The sequence below is a fragment of the Myotis davidii genome, unplaced genomic scaffold (genome assembly GCF_000327345.1).
Source record: "Myotis davidii unplaced genomic scaffold, ASM32734v1 scaffold1397, whole genome shotgun sequence".
Taxonomy (NCBI): Eukaryota; Metazoa; Chordata; class Mammalia; order Chiroptera; family Vespertilionidae; genus Myotis; species Myotis davidii.
In genome coordinates, this window is record NW_006288438.1 from 28734 (window position 1) to 31682 (window position 2949).

Sequence of the window (2949 nt, forward strand, 5' to 3'; positions counted from 1 at the left end):
GGATTACTCAGTAATCACTTAAACAATTGCTTACAACAGCAGAGAAGTGAGATTTTCAATGTATTGATTCTTCAAAACTGAAATAATCTTAAAGGAAACCATCTAACTTTTGCATGTATGTGCATTTAATATGTCTTTACAGAAATATACATTCAGCATTAGATTCAAATTTTTGTTGAAATTCAAGAAACAAGCAGATATCTTTTTCATGTATCTTCATCTTGCCTTAGTAGCCTTTCTGAGTAGAGGCCCTTGGAGTAGAATTAAATGGATTTAGAAAAATAACAAAAAAAGTTATTGCAAATATAAATAAATCTTTTTTATCACACAGCAAGATCATTATTAGCTTTGAAGCATAGACTCTGGAAGCATGATATAGTGTAACCATAAGACCAAATATTCTCGTGTAAAATTGAAGTGCAAAATAGTCAAATGAGTTCAGCCTCATGTTTTGATTAGTTCTGTCGCTTTGCTGTTTGTTTATCCAGACCTTGCACAGAGATCCAGCTATAAAGATACCCAATACAAGAATATTGACCTTAATTTTTATTAGTTGTGTGCCTAATTTCAATATGTGAGAGAAAAGTAAACTTCCAAGGAATTGTACTAATGCTTAAATATGAGAATTACCAGCAAATATATATTTGGATCACAGATTACTCATCCATAGCTGAATAAATGGAAACAGAATAGTTTAATAGTATCCAAAGGTGCTTATAAAATACATTAAAATATATTAAAAAGTATTTATTTTAATCAGAAATCAAACCATAAACTGAACAAATATAATTAGTATTTAATATTGCAGAGTATATTTGACATTCCATGTTCTTAGTTTTGATGTTTACTGATTTATTCTACAAAAATAATATTAAATATTAGCTTTTGTATACATATGAAAAATAGAGATATTATTAATTAATCAGATTGTGAAAAAAAACTTTCTAGATAAACAACGAAACAAATTTTAATATATGGTTGTTTCTATTAGGTAAAATATTTTCCAGTTCAGATTTTGCAGAAATCTAGGTGAGAACAGAAAATAGAAGAGAGATAATACACTGACACCTTGAATCAGAAGCTCTAAAGCAGGGAGTTCATCATGTTCAAGCTCAATGGCACAATCTTCATGCCCTCCGTGCTGACACTGGTGGGGATCCCTGGTCTGGGGTCTGTTCAGGCCTGGATTGGCATCCCCTTCTGTGCCATGTACATCGTTGCTCTGTGTGGGAATTCTCTGATCCTGGTCATCATCAAATCTGAGCGCAGCCTCCACGAGCCCATGTATCTCTTCCTGGCAATGCTTGGAGCCACAGACATTGCTCTCAGTACCTGCATCCTGCCAAAGACTCTAGGAATATTCTGGTTTCATCTGTCAAAGATACGCTTTGATGCCTGTCTCTTGCAAATGTGGCTTATTCACACCTTCCAGGCCACTGAATCAGGTATTCTGCTGGCCATGGCCCTGGACCGCTATGTGGCAATCTGTGATCCCCTGAGACATGCAACCATTTTTACCCACCAACTTCTCACTCAGATTGGGGTTGGGGTGACACTCAGAGGAGCCGTTCTTGTGGCTCCATGTCAGATCCTCATCAAATGCCGGTTGAAGTATTATTGGACCACTGTGGTCTCCCATTCATATTGTGAGCACATGGCCATTGTGAAATTGGCAGCAGAAGATACTAGAATCAACAAGATCTATGGTCTGTTTGTGGCTTTCAGTGTACTTGGCTTTGATATAATCTTCATCACAGTATCCTACATTCAAATATTTATAACCGTCTTCAGTCTGCCTCAGAAGGAAGCCAGGCTGAAAGCCTTTAACACCTGCATTGCCCACATTTGTGTCTTCCTTGAGTTTTAACTCCTGGCTTTCTTCTCCTTCTTTACACACAGGTTTGGCTTCCATATTCCACCTTACATTCATATTCTTCTGTCCAATCTTTACCTGCTTGTCCCACCATTGCTCAACCCTATTGTGTATGGTGTGAAGACCAAACAGATTCGAGATCGAGCATCCAAAATTTTCCACTCTAAGGATGCTTCCTGATTTTTTTTTCTTATTTTATATTATACTAGAGGTCTGGTGCATGAAATTTATGCACGGGTTGGGGTGTCCTGCAGCCTGGCCTGCACCCTCTCCAATCTGGCAGTCTGGATCAGGCCTAAATCGGCAGTCGGACATCCCTCTGGCAATCCAGGAACTCTGGCTCCTAACTGCCTTTGCCTGCCTGCCTGATCACTCCTAACTGTGCCCCTGATGGCCTGATTGCCACTAACCACCTCTGCCTGCCTGGCTGCCTGCCTGATCTCGCCCCTAACTATTTGCTGCCCCACTGGCCTGATCACCCTTAACTGACTCTGCCTGGGACCCTGACAACGTGGCTTTGTCTGGAAGGAAGTCGGACCTCTGGAAGATGTCTGGTGGATCCAGTCCAATTAGCATATTACACGTTTATTAGTATAGATAAATAACACTCAGAGAAACCATTATTCTTAGCAAAATTCTGTGCTTTCTCTAGTTCATTGTGTGCAAAAAAAAAGTTTGCATTTAAGACACTAAGGTTCTAAGTGCTATTTAAAACATTTCAGTTTTTTATGTATAAAGAATTAAATCATCAAAGATGCCATTAGAGACAGAAGAATCATAAAGACTTTTTATTCATTCAGTGAAATTCTTTCCTCAATCTTTCAGTGAGAAAGGGTTTTAAAAACACAGTAAATGTAATTGGTTAGCCTATGATTCAAAATGTTGTTTGTGGTGTTCTTTAAAAACTGAATAAATCCAGTGTGAACTTGGGAATTCTAATGATGATGTACTAACTTCTTTTTGTTTTATTTTGATTTCAGTAATTGCCTTCCTCTTTTTCCTCATCATTTTTCTAATTTTCATTATCATTCAATTGTGTGCATATGTGTGTGTGTGTCTGTGTGTGTGTGTTTGAG

At 37.8% G+C, this 2949-nt stretch overlaps 1 pseudogene; it reads left to right on the forward strand.

Annotated features, from left to right (window-relative positions):
- The first annotated feature begins 1102 nt into the window (after positions 1 to 1102).
- Positions 1103 to 2053, forward strand: LOC102752831 (annotated as a pseudogene).
- The last annotated feature ends 896 nt before the right edge of the window (positions 2054 to 2949 follow it).